This window comes from Solea solea, chromosome 15 (genome assembly GCF_958295425.1).
Source record: "Solea solea chromosome 15, fSolSol10.1, whole genome shotgun sequence".
In the NCBI taxonomy this organism is placed as follows: domain Eukaryota; kingdom Metazoa; phylum Chordata; class Actinopteri; order Pleuronectiformes; family Soleidae; genus Solea; species Solea solea.
Genome location: NC_081148.1, coordinates 23648797 through 23662579, shown reverse-complemented (window position 1 = coordinate 23662579; position 13783 = coordinate 23648797). Strand labels below are relative to the sequence as shown.

Below are 13783 nucleotides of genomic sequence, written 5' to 3'. Positions count from 1 at the left end.
TTGAATTTATCAAAGCACAGGAGATTGTAGATGGGGGCTAACAAGTTGTAAATTAAAATTAGGGCTGCAACTAATTATTGTTTTCATAATTGATTCATTTGTTCATCATTTTTTATCATGAATCTATTAGTTGTTTGGTCCAAAATGATTCAGTTTAAATGATTTCTCTACTATACAGCGCAAATCAATCTATACACTTAAGATTTAAGAAAATATACTTATTGGAGTTATTAAAAAACACTCAAACTGATTAATCCAGTAATCAAAAGTTGAAGATTGAGTACTAGATTAATATTTGATTAATTGTTGCAGTGTTTCTCTACAATTACAAATTAACTTGTTTTTAATTATTTTGATGTGAAAATAATCAACAGATTAATCAATTCTGAAAATTATAAAATTAAAGTAATTAAGTTTTTAAAGTCATTAAAATTACGATGAATAGATACGATGTCTTGGCCCAAATATTCAATTGGTTATTGACCCTCGACCAGTTTTACTTGCTGATCCCTGATGTACAGCCTCGAAGCGCAGCAGACACTTTGAAGTAATCACAAAGTTATTTAGAAAATAAACTTATTTGAGTTATTAAAAAACACTCACACTGATTAATCAGTCATGAAAAGTTGAATATTCATTTAGTACTAGATTTATATTTGATTGTTTAAGTGTTTTTCTACAATTACAACATGTTTTTATTTATTTTGGTCTGAGAAAGTAATCAACACATTAAGCAATTATTAAAATAATCGTTAGTTGCCGCCCCCACAGTTTAGACTTTAAAGTCATTAAAATTACAACAAAAGATAACAATACTTGCTGATCCCTGATGTACAGCCTAGAAGCGCAACAGACAACAAAAGTAATCGGCAAGTAATTTCGAAAATAAACTTATTTGAGAAAATAATCAACACATGAATCAGTTATGAAAATAGTCATTAGTTGCCGCCCGAGAGGAGCTCACTGTTTACCAGGGGTGTCAAATTTATGGCCCGCGGCCCACCAGAGGGTCCAATCCAGCCCGCAGAATTAATTTGTGAAAATTTCTCATCAGCTCCAGACACCTGTGACTAAATGTTTGTGTCCCTTTGTAGATCGACTGGGATCTGTACGTTGTAATGCACATGTGTAAATGGTAACTCAGGTTGTAATTTTGTTGAAATTGCACTTATTTTTGTCAAGAAATGTCAGGTTGTTCTTGTATGTCACTTCAGTAAATGTAAAACAAAGGAGTTCTTGTTGTTTATAAGTGGATTATGCTATTATTTTACTGGTCCAGCCCACTTTGACACCCCATGATGATTCAACTACTTGCCGATCCCTGATGTACAGCCTAGAAGCGCAGCAGACACTTTTGAAGCAATCACCAAGTTATTTAGAAAATATACTTATTTGAGTTATTAATAAACACTCAAACTGATTATTACTGTGTGCTTAATTGACTATAAAAATAAAACTGAGGCTTTTATTTTGTTTAATACCTTTCTTTTTGTTTGTGTTTTTTAGTAAACACAATGAAAAATGAGAAAATGAGTTTCAGCCTGTGTTCAGGATTTATTTGCAACGTCTCCTTTTTGGCAAAAACTATATTTAATCTTTTAAGCACAACTATGGTTTTAGCTGAGAAATGAGAAGAAAAAGGTGAAGAAAATGACTCTTATTTTACACTTATTACATTTTTTCTCTCTCCTTATCACTGTGGTCCAAGCTGCTTTTTTCCCCCCTTCCCTTTTATTTTGACATTTCATATAAAATATTTCATTAATGCAGTTTAGAACTGGGCTGCAAACACTGTTTGAATATGACAAGCTCAAGGGGGATGAGGAGGGATGGCTTTTTAATGAAGAGGACAAGCTCAAAAAAAAAGTGGGCATTACTCTGTCGCTTTGAAGTTAATGTGAGAGACTCAATTAAATAGAAAAAAAAGGAGTAATTTTCCTCTGCACTTCGCTCTGCTCATCCTCAACCTTTCTGCCTCCGCTCGTTGTCGGCGTCTCTGTAAGACGTTTTCTTTTCACAGCATATTATAGGTTGTGACACGTGGTCGGCAGTGGCGGCGGCGGCAGCGTTGGTGTGTAAATGCACACGGTCAAGGACCATTGCTTCACCAGTGAGTGGGAGGTGTACATTCAGAAAGGGAAAATGACTTTTTGCTTCAGTGAAATAAGTCATTTTTTTCTTTCTCTCCCTCCCTCCCTCCACATACATATGAGGATAAACACATTTCTCGATTGAAAAAAAAAAAGCATTTTGCCAGAACATTGTTTTAGTCATTTCACGAAAAAGAAAACATGATTTATATGAAAGAAAATGTAGCTGCATTTGCATGAGAAGGGACAAACACCACTGCCGCTGCTACACTGAAGCACAAGATATTCTACATGTTGTTTAGCAGAGAGCTGATGGTGGAGATTTTACCAGGAGCTATTTTGATTTCAACAGATTCCAACAGAACCAGGACAAACACAATATAATCAACATTCAGCACTGATTTAAATGTATAATATACAAACACTTAGCACAACATTGAATTTGCAAGTGTTTAGGGCAAGAATTATTCAATTATTCGGTTATTTAATGAGAATATTTTCTGGTTTCTTTGCTCCATTTAACAAAATAAATCCTTCAAACTGAATATTTTTTGTTTGTGGACATTTTCTAACATTTTCTGAACCAAATAACTCATCAAGAAAAGAGTCGACAGAAAATGATTAAGACAAATGTCCAATAATGAAATGATGAGGAAACTTTTTAGGTGCAAAGTAGAGTTTTGTTGTACTATTTCCTACATAATTCAAATATTTCAAAGCTTCACAGCCAGTTTTATGAAAGAAATCAATGTGTTATTGATTGTTTCCTGATCAGTGAAGGTCAGTTTAAATAAAAGTGCTTGTTTTTTGATATGGAATGACTTAAACCTTGCGATAAAAACATTTATGATGCAAAAATAAATGTATTAATATCAAAAACAGAGAAAAAAAACGTCTCAAATTTAATCAATAGTAATGTAGACAACTGTAATTTAAAGCACCAAACAACAACAACAACCCAACATAGGGAATTTAAAATAATTTCTTATTATTACTACGATAAGTATTGCTGTCGATATTCTATAACCTCGCTGGCAGCTGAGCCTCAGCTTTAGTGTTTAAAGGAAGACGAGGTCAGGGGTCGAGTTTTCACTATAACATGACATTAAGTGGTGGACCTTATGTGATCGATTGGGGGGGCCGCATGTGGCCCACAGGCCGCCAGTTTGACACCTCGGTTCAAACGCTAGCTGCACTGTTAATAAGGTAAATTGTTAGTTATGAAAATGATGATATTTGGTTCAGTGTATTAGTGGTGGGTGTTTGAATATGAACAAATTACGCGTTATTATGAATTAGATTGACTTGACCTAATTAGCATGTAGACGAGCAGGGGCGGAACCAAACCCTCGCCCTTCCAGCTGAATACAAGTGACTGGAATTGCATTGTCTATACATCATATCTGTATTTTCAAATGAACCCTTAAAGCTGGGATTTATAGACGTATAAAGTTCCAACATAAAACAGATTTATTTAGTCAGAAAATATTCACTTGGTTAAAAACTCGTGCCTCTGCAGACACTCGCTTGTGTTTTCCCCCACACGACATCAAAGGCAGCAGCAGCACAATGAACAAAAGTGTGGATCGTAACAGAAGAACAATAAGACATCTGCTTCGCTCCACTGTCAGTTCCACCGCTCTGCATCGCCGAGTCCGGTGCGTGCGACTGCGAGAAGGGCACGCAGGACTGTTTTTATCTGATAACGTTTATGACTGGCGATGCTTTATATTGTTCACTCAAATGTGACAACATTACTGCCAAAGTATAATCACACACAAGGAGATACATAAATGTCCCGGAATTTATCATGCTCGCGTCCGTGTGTAGTGAATGATATACATTTATTTTCTGATCTGAGGTGGTCATCCATCAGAGAGGACACATAATCAAACCTTTACTCTCCAGAATGTGCTCTCCTCTCTTGTCTAGTCTACCGTGTTTGCAGTGGCGTTATAAATTCTCCTGACAACTCTGATAACACCAGACTGCAGACACCAAAAAAACCTTTAATTTGCATCAGAATGCAAATGTACGCGCACACAAACACAACTTCAGTGTCACCTACAGCTGGAACCTTTGCACATATACATGTATGTCCTCGGCAGGCAGTGGTGTGGCAGTGCGTGACCTTGCATCGTGCTCGTGAAGGTCGCCGCCTTCTGAGCGGGTTGTCTTGCGGGCGCAATGACAATTTGCAGGTTCAATGAAAATTTCATGACCAATTAGGTTTCCTCGGACTGGCCGCCGCTCGGAAACGTCCTTGCTGAGGATTCTGCCTCGGTTACAACATTGATTCCCCTTCACTCAGGCAATTAGAGCTGCACTTAATGTTCATTAACTTGTTTTTCAGCAATTAATATGACTGGGTGCTGCTGTAACATAACTTTCCTTTAAAGAAACTACTGTGGTTGTTTAGTGTTTTTAAACTAAAAAACTAAACTAACGAAAACAAATAATTATTCTCTTAATCCATCAAATTCTGGATTATTTTCCTCATAAATTGGTCCATGAAGTCTACAAACCAGAACCCTAACCCTAACCCAGAACCTGTTTTAATTATTAAAGAGAAAACACTACAACTGATTAATCGATTATCTAAAATACTTAATGATTCATTTAGTATTTTATGTATCACTTTAAACTCAAGTGATACAAAGGCCACACAGGCTTCTCAACAGTGCACATACACAACTGTGCAGATGGAATCATGAATAATTGAACGCTGGTGTATAAAAAAATAGGCTAAAATAAAAGGCTGTGTGCAGTTTTTATGATTTTGGGTTGTGTGACAGGAAATGTAAAAACAAACATGGCAGTTTCTTTGTCAGTGTTTCATCATTATGGCTGCAACGAATGAATGTTGTCATAGTATAGAAGTAATCGATTAAAAAGAAATAATTGACATTTAAAAATGTGTTCAAAATGTACAGCCTAGAAGTGCATCAGACTATTCAAAGTAAGTCTGCATATAGATTACAGGTTTGCATATAATACAAAGTAAACATTTATTTGTTTATTTATTTTTTTGGCCTTTGAACAGTAAACTGTCAAGCACATTGGAGGTGTTTTGGTTTTTATAAAGATTCCCCTGCACTTGAACAACTTTTCTTTACATATACAGTAGGTCTGTGCTCATTTTAAGGTTTGGATGTGAAACTAGATCAGAGGGCACAAAATTGACTGTCCCTGTCCTCCTAGATATTAAAAGGAGTAATATAACTTCATCATCTGCATATATTCGTTTTCTAGTTATTACACCAAACCCATCGTTTATCGATCATTGATTATATACATCCAGGGCTCTCTCAAACGAAGAGGAGGAGGAGGAGGAGGAGGAGGAGAGAGCAAATGATCTTATTGGGAATAAATCTGCCTGCTGTAAAAAGTCTGTGGCTGACTTTGCTCGACCTGTTTTACACCACGGTCGTTTAACGTTGGTGATAATGGTGTTACTTTGTCAGGTGGTGGGAGAACCGCTGACATACAGGGCATTTGTTTTTATTTGTTATTGTGCACTGGTACCGTTACTAACTGTTTCTTCTGACATATTTAACTGTTGAATGAGAAACTGCAATGAAGAAAACAAAACAAATGGATGCTTTGCGATGCTATGTTGGCCTATTCTGCAAAACATGTCACTGAAGCACATATATAGATTTTCTCTTGTGGCCCCACAGTTCAAACAGCCGACCCCAGTCTTGTGGAAATAGTTGTAGTCTATTTATGTTTGTGGTTTTTCCTGTAATCGATTTTTATTTGTGGAAGTCGGAGAGAGAGTCAGAAAAAACCTGGTCTTCCTTCACAAAAGGTCACCCAACGCTTCAAAAAACAATCAATGACAAGCATTCTTATTTTGTGTGTCTGTGTGTGTGTGAAAAAAACAACCTTTTTTTTTATACTCCATACGTTTTGTTTTACCTTGTGTGTTAAATGTTACACCATCCACTGCTCCCATACAGTGGACGCTGCTTTTCAGATTTGAGAATTTGCCACAGTGAACACCTAAAGGCTGCGTCTGTTTTATTCAGCAGCAGCAGCAGCAGCAGCAGCAGCAGGTCACGCCGAGGTCTTGTTTTGGCACAAACCTGAAGGCTGTAGTGAGAAAATGGGGACACCAGCGTACAGAACCCCACTCTGTCACCGCGCTGTCGGCTGTTGTGATGATGCATTCGGCTTTTTTTTGCTTTTTTTTGGCTTCCTCACACCTTATTATTTCCTGCAATATAAGGTCAACTGTAATTATTTGGAGCAACATAATCTCCATCCAGTGCAATCCCCCCCCCCCCCCCATCTGTCCTTTGGTTATTGAAAATTCAAATTACTCCTCATGCATTTTAAAAGTGACCATTCATGTCCTCATGAAAGGGACTTTGATAACACTCAAATAATTTAATTATACCCAATATAATGTCCGTGCTTATGGTGATTATAAAGATGATGAAGATTTTTTAATGAATGAAATATTAAAATAGGGATAATTTTTTATTCACATGTCGTAAAAATGTAGGTAAAAATGATGGTGTTTAGGCTGTAACAGACTGTTTATTGTGTTTTAAATGTTTTAGGGCTTCTACGATTAGTCGATTGCCCATTATTTCACATTTTTTTAATCAGTTTGAGTGTTTTTTGTTATTTTCCAGTGTCTCGCGTGACTATTTTCAGTTTTTTGCTGTGTTTATTTACAGTAAATTAAAGTTTTAGCTACAACTATTACTCAATTAAATATCATTAACCAATTACTTCATTAATCGTCAGCTGTTATTAATTGGTTTGAGTGTAGAAAACTCTCATTAGAGTTTTCAGCTTCTTAAATGTGAATAATTCTCCTGGTTTCTTTGCTCCATATAACAAAAACATCATTAAAATATATGAATAATCTTGATTTGTGGACAAAAGGAGACATTCATCAAGAAAGTAAACGACATATTTTAATTGATTGTGAAAACAATTATGAGATGCAGCCCAGTGGTGATTTTGGACCACTTTATTGATCCAAAGTTCCTTCTTTTTTTTTAATGCATTTAGTCAGTTTAAATAAATAAACGTATGTCAATCATGCAGATGCACTTGCATCAGGTGTTTCCAGGATTAAATCCTTTCTCTCTGTCCTGCTGTCTCTCATTTGCCGAGTCTGGTCACACTTTCGTCTCTGAAGTGGCGCTTTGAGTGCGACTGCTGTGTCAGTGGAGGGCGTCTCGATTGGCTTTTACTATCCATTAAAGCACATCAGCCATGACACATGTTAATAAGGAGGAATATCTGGGCTTATAGACGGACCACCACAGGTCCAGAGCTGTCACACTCTTGAGTGTGACGGTGGATTCAGTAAAGTGGAGCCACTTTTAGCTCGCGGGTGCTGCACGGCTGATGAATGATCCCATTAAAGTCAGGTGACACGTTATATGCACCTATTAATGCACCTATGTGAGAGGATTCCTGTCAGTCTTAATGGTGATACAGGAAGCCACTGGTCAACAACAGCATTGAGGAGAAAGACTAGAAATAGAAAGAATAATGAAAAACTACCACTTACGTTTTAAAATCGGAAGTTCAGAGGCGACGCCTGCAACCAGGCTCCCGTTGGACGACACCAGCTGTCAATCACACTCATATGTGCCGTACTTTGTCATTTAGTTTCCATCTAGTGACATTGTTTACAAAAACTGAAAAGACCCCAAACTAGCGATCGAGACATGGAGAACAAAAGTTATCACTTAGTAAATAGGTATACAATAAATACATAAACCAATAATAATCGTTAATAATTCTAATAATACATAAAACCTAGTTACAACCAAGAATTAGCTCCCCAGGGAGAGTGAAGAAGAAGCTAATTTTCCAGTCAAATTTAGTTCTTTTTGCAGATGGCGCCCCCTGGTGCCTATTCAGTATGTTTATATACATATATACACATATATTATATGTACTTGTGCACTGGTGTCTCCAGGAGAACCATGTGGTCTATGATGTCAACCAACAAGATCAGAGTCTTGGGCTACACTCAGAGTTTTGTGGTCTACTTCAAAGAACGTGCTCAGACTGCAAAATCTCACTTTCCTTTTTTTCTTTGGACAAAGTCTGGACGGCAAGAATCAGATTTTCTCTGGTCTGATTCATTCAAACATTTGGAGATGGTTTGAAATACAGTTTAAATCAGATTTCTACAGATTCTGCATCTCGGTCTCTATGCTCCGGCTGCTCAGATCAGATCATCACTCTCGTTCTTCTATTGCATCATAATTGTGCATCTCCCTTGCATCCATGTTTGAAAGCTGCGGCACAAATGTAATTGTGCCTACTGTACATCTGTTACCAGAGCAACCCCTGCAGAGAGGTTGGTCCTATCTGGATACATAAATCAAATCTGATCATTTCAAATCAGCAGTGCAGAAAGTCTCCCTGAAAATATCGGATTTGAGACAGAAATCTGATTTGCCCTCAGTCTGAACGTAGAGACGAGATGAGACGGGGCTTAAGAGATGCAACTCGTGTGTTTCTTGAAAAGACTCAACAAAAACCCCTGAAATGATGTTTAAATCTGACCTACTTATGTCAAATATCTGCATTTAAAGCATGAAATAAAAGTCCGGAAATAATCTTTCTGGTTATACTTCCTGTTCCTCAGAATCCCCCTACAAAGTGCCTCGATCCTCATGTGTATGATTTTTTTCTTGTAAGTCCACATGGGTTTTGGTGTATTAAAACTTCAGCAGCTGACTGCCAGCTTCTGTTGTCCAAGCGTTTGTTGAACAGGAGCTTTAATCTCACAGCAACACAAACACGTTCAGGCCCTGAGATTAGTGAGAGATTATACGGAAGCTGTATCTTCTATCGTGTTTGAAATCGCAGACCAGCAGTTTTGTCAGTGAGGCACAACGAACCGTAGACCACACCACTATATGTTGAAGCGTTTTATAACGGGTGCAACGCGACAGCCAGAAACAAAAATGAACACTTTGGTGGTTTAGGAACATTTTACTGTACATCCAGACTCTGTCCGTCTCCTCTCTTCTGTTCCTTTGCTGCTTCCCCTCTGCCTTTTCCCCCTTTTTCATGTTTCCTCTCTCCCCCCTGTGTCTGTCATTTTCTTTTCTCTCCCTTTTACTCCTCTCTTTTCTCATGTTTCCCTTTTGAAGTGCTAAATAAAACGAGAGGCTGCACTCCCTGTTAAGCTCACAGGGAAATCCAGGCTCAAACTGCATGGCACAGTGCAGCGCAGCAGAGTCTTGTCCTCAGTACCACGGCGGGAGGATGGGGGAAGTATAAAGAAGAGTACGCTGTCGATGACAGCAGCTGCACAGATCTGTGATCCTTCAAACACCGGGCGACACTCGGCTACAGCGCGGCTGACGAATATTGTGACTCGCGGCCCTCTCTGCCGTCTTCGCTCTCACGCCTGACACCGTCCTTTTCTTGACAGAGCGTGTATGAGACTCTCAGGGTGTTATTATGAAGATCAAAATGTCAGGGCTTTATTGGCTGTAATTATTGAGTTAAAGACTTTAATTACTCCAGTGTATCAGCGTAGAGTAGAGAAGAAGAATCCCTTGTCCTTCTGTTAGAGGTCGGACATTATGTTTTTTTTTTTTCGTATGGCTGGTACTGATCTTTAGAACTGAAAGAATATGAAAAACTTAAATTTTTTCGTGTTTGATCTGATATCAAACGATTACTCAGCATCTACAGGTGGATGTTTCTGCTTACAAATTATTTAAAAACACTTTAAAGGGCCACCAGCATCATTATGTTGGTCTATGCTGGTCCACCAGCATCGTTATGCTGGTCTATGCTGGTCTATGTTGGTCTATTATGGTCTATGCTGGTCCATGTTGGTCTATTATGGTCTATGCTGGTACATGTTGGTCTATTATGGTCTATGCTGGTCCATGCTGGACCACCGGCATCATTATGCTGGTCTATGCTGATCCATTCTGGTCTATCCTGGCCTATGCTGGCCTATGGTGGCCTATGCTGGTCTATGATGGCCTATGCTGGTCCATGCTGGTATACGCTGGTCCACCAGCATCATTATGCTGGTCTATGCTGGTCTTCTAGCATGACCATAATACCAGCATCAAGTATAAAAGCTGGTCTATGCTGTTTTTTTCAGCAGGGTGTAACTCCCTGCTGAAGAAAATGAAGAAAATCAATTGAATTTAGAATCTGAGACACTAGTTTACCCACTATAATTATTAAGGGTGGGTCCTCGTCCTTCCTACCAGGTAAAGGTATTGTTTGCAGTAAAAATGCCGGCCTGACCCAGGGCTTTACCGCTCCAAAACGTACCGTACTGTACCAGTACACTAAATGGTATCTTTAATGTAAAGTACACACTCTACAATTCACACTCTGTCAGACGCCTCTTCATGTGAACAAATGCCTTCTTCTTCTCCTCCTCCGTGGTGACAGTGATGGATTGGACACCGATGACAACTTGACATTTCATGCTTTTTTTCCATGAATCAAAAATGATATAGATTTTGTGTCGACATAGCAAATGCATCACATTTGTTTTTTTTCTGCCTATAAATAAATACCTACAGTGGTGTTTTTGAAGCACGCATGCTTCATTCTTTATCACTTTCATGTCATGGCTGTTTCTTTGATTACCTGAATGAGGTGAACAAGTCTTAAAGTTGTATCCGTGCTGTTAAAATTGCTTTTTTCTTCATAAAGCTCCTCATACGCTCTTACTTAAAATGATTGTTGACAGTTTGAGAGCTCACTTCTGATGCATTCATACATTTTTTAAAGATCTGATTAATTATGTATGATTTCTGTCAACCTTTTGATGTCTCATTGTTCTTTAACGTTCTTAAGATTAAATATTTGTTGTCATTTTAAGGGGAACTTTTTTTCCTCCCTCTTATCAGCACAGAAACGGTTCTTTATGGGATCATATATTACATCTTTTATACCTATACATAAACTCTGAATCACAGACATGAGAAAAACATTTGTGATGTTTTCTTTTTATTGGAAGGTTGTGGGTTCAATTCCTCACTCAGTGAGTCTACATGCTACATTTTTGGCTTACTAAATGCTAAAGTTAGCCAAATCATCACCTGTGAGGTAAGCTAACATGTGATTGATATGCACTAGCACCGGTTTTGTTAATGAAACACAAAGGTTGAGCTAAAGAACAGAGTTCAGTTGAAGTTAGCCAGATTATGAGGTACACTAGCATGAGTAACATGAGAATTAGCTTAACTGTCCATGTGTGAGTTCAATCAAGCAATGAAGTGACCCCTGACCTGTTAACAAAATGCTACAGTTAGCTAACTATCAAGCTAGCTCGATTATGTACGTGACCCACATCTTGCTTTAATTGTTAATGAAAGACAAAAGTTCAAAATTGGGCTAGCCCTAACCCCCACGTTGCTCCTGACTACTGTGCTGGCAGTGCACTGCGTGTGTGTGTGTGTGTGTGTGGTATGAAAGTGTGCGTGAAACTGTCGTGTAAAGCAACTTTGAGTGGTCATTAAGACTTAAACACCCATTTACCATTTACATCAGTTTTTCGTGGCCTAATGTTTATGTTATTTCAAAAATAAGTGTGTATCCAATTTGGTGGTTATCCACCAAATATAAATAAATTGTAGTCTGTGCTAAAGTTTTATATTGAGTGCGCAGTGAGAGCAAAAATTACCATCTCCAGTGCCACCTCACTCACCTTATAAAAAATATGACATACTCTGAGTTGTCATCCGTCAAGTTTAAGGTCTAGTATGTGTATATTTATTTATATACAGTATATGTGATATGGAGTTTCATATCCATAAATAATATGGGGCAGTTGTGGTTTAAAGAAAATTACATTTTGTGTTTCTGAGCCTCTATTCTGATTGGCTGACACTTTTGAGTTCTTCATGTTCAGGCCAATCTACTATGTGAGAATAATTTAACACTGAGATTCATCAAATAGAACTCTCCAGTATTTTATAATTGTACTGCATGCCCTCTGTATTTGACTGTCTTATAGCACGTAACCTGCACCAAACTCCATGAAGAAAATCAACATTTTTATCACATAGGGATACAGGAGCCTCAGAATAGTATGTTTTAAGTCACTGGTGGAGGCATCAGTGGATCAACAACTCCCGTATGTGCTGTGATGTAATATCGCTGAGTTTCTCTATGGACTTTGATGCAGGGAGTGAGTGGTTCACAAGGTGACACAGGCTGTCTAATGGCAAGATGTGTGCTTGAGCTATCATGTTCTTCAGCTGGTGCAGATTTATATGAGGTCAATCTTTTGTTAGTTGGCTGAAATCTTTTTTTTTCTTTTTGTCTCTTGTGTCCCTGTTGGCAGCCATGGTTTCAGCGAGAGGATGTGTCTTTGTCTGGTTTTTGGCAACGGTGGCCTGCTGGCGATGCACTCTGCAAAGTCAACGCTGACAATGTGTCAACACCTGATAAAACCACATGTCAACTTAACTTCACAGGTTGAGACGGAATCCAAAGACAAAATGACAAACAGTGAAGCTGTTGCATGAACTCTGCACTGGTTCCAGTGGTTGTTAGTCCAGAAGTAACCTACAACCGCATGCTGTAAGCTTACTGCTCCTAAAATCACACTCAATTTTTTACGTGTTAATTATTTGTAATTAATTAGTTTTGAGTGTTTTTTGAAAGTTGTATAACTTCTACTCTTCATGGGGCCGTGATTCTCCTTATTTTTGGTTCCTGAGAGCAGGATAAGAGCAACATGTTGACAGCGGACAGGTTATTAAAGCTCAGTGCCACTCAGCATAAAAAGACTTAACAGGCACAACCTGAAGGGAGAAATACAGAGCTATTTCTACTCAGGATGATGTGCAGGTCAGTTCTCATAAGCACAGTCAGGTGTAGGTGTTTACCAGTGTGCACATCACTCTGATTTAAATTTAAACTGAAGACTCTACTTGGCAGAATCCTGCAGAAAATGAGATTTAAATGACTTACGGACAAATTTACCAGACTGACAAGTGATGGGCTTTTCCAGCAAGAAATGCTATTTGAGTATGCCGTGGTATTGTTTGTGGAACATTCCAAGCTCCGACACATGAAAGCTGGTGAAAGTAATGCAGGGCTCACATTGTGTTGAGCTAACGAGGTGCATTCAAAGACCCTCAACTAAAATGGTGATGACATTTCACAGAATTTCAAAGTAAAAGTGTTTAATTTGACATTGACATTGTGTAGTTCACAATAAAAACACATTTGTGATGCAAAATAAATCTATGGAGAACAAAAACAGACATGAATCAATAGAATCAAAAATACTGGAATTAAAACCATGAATAAGCTTGTATATATAATTTAATGTTGAATGTAATGCATTTTCCTAGCTGTGCCGCATGAAATGGATTGGGGGGGCACATTTGGCCCACGGGCCATGAGTTTAAGAACACTGATCTACAGCATGTTGAACTTAGAGGAGCAGCTTCAAGATGCATTCAAGAAACCTCTTAAATCTCATATGAAGTCCACTCACTAAATTCTCACCACTGCTGCCACTTTGTGATAATATTGCCACAAATTACTCAGTCACCGAAGTAGAAATATTAGTTTTTATGAACACAATCATTGGCAAAACATCTGTTTTGTATCTCGTTAATAGTAACTGATCGACTTTTCTCATCAAGCGAATAATCAAATACTCATGGCTCATCCCTAGGATCGACCTCTCTCTCTCTGTGTGTGTGTGT

The 13783-nt window shown here is 38.2% G+C and overlaps 1 protein-coding gene across 1 annotated transcript in view; it reads left to right on the top strand.

Moving 5' to 3' along the window:
- Window positions 1-13783, top strand: part of LOC131474194 (protocadherin-15-like) — a 260291-nt gene that overhangs the window by 13948 nt on the left and 232560 nt on the right. The gene's annotated exons all lie outside the window — the stretch shown is intronic.